We start from the raw sequence: 595 nt of genomic DNA, 5'->3' as shown, positions 1-595 counted from the left end.
ACGGGGGGGTTTGGCCGTGCCGGGTCATCGGCCGGCGGGGGATGTCGTCGCGTGTGCGGGAGAGTGTTGGCCGTGGTGGTGGCCGGGCCGGGCACCCCCGCGAGAGGTGCCGGGGTTTCCCCGAGGCCCGTCGATGTCCCGGGTGCCGCGGGACCGCTCCTCGTGCTGGAGGACCCTGGCGGTGAGATCCCGTGTGTACCCCGGCCGTCGACTCGCCCCCGGAGGTTCTTTTTTCCCGTCTCCTTCTTCGACCTCCCGAGCGCCTCTCGCGGCGGTGCACGGCCCGCCTCTTCTCCGCCACCTTCCCGGCGCCTCCCCTTCGCCGCCAGCCGTCTCACGCGCCCTCCCCGTCCAGTCCGGCTGCCGAACCGGGGCCGCGCACCGGGTGCGGGTCACCGCCCGGGCCCGCCGCGGCCTCCGCCGTGCCCGCCGCCGCCACCCGCGCGACGGCAGCGTTGCGTGCGGGCGGGGGCGCCGTCCCCCCGGCAGGCGCCCCGTTCCGGCGCGCGTGCTCGTCTGAGCGCGAGTCGGGTCCCGGCCAGCCGTCGTGACCGCGGTCGCCGCGCCGCCCCCCTCCGGGGGTGGGCCGGGCCTC

Source organism: Diceros bicornis, unplaced genomic scaffold, assembly GCF_020826845.1.
Source record: "Diceros bicornis minor isolate mBicDic1 unplaced genomic scaffold, mDicBic1.mat.cur scaffold_705_ctg1, whole genome shotgun sequence".
NCBI lineage: Eukaryota > Metazoa > Chordata > Mammalia > Perissodactyla > Rhinocerotidae > Diceros > Diceros bicornis.
The sequence above is the reverse complement of the archived record's forward strand: the minus strand, read 5'-3'. Positions refer to the sequence as shown.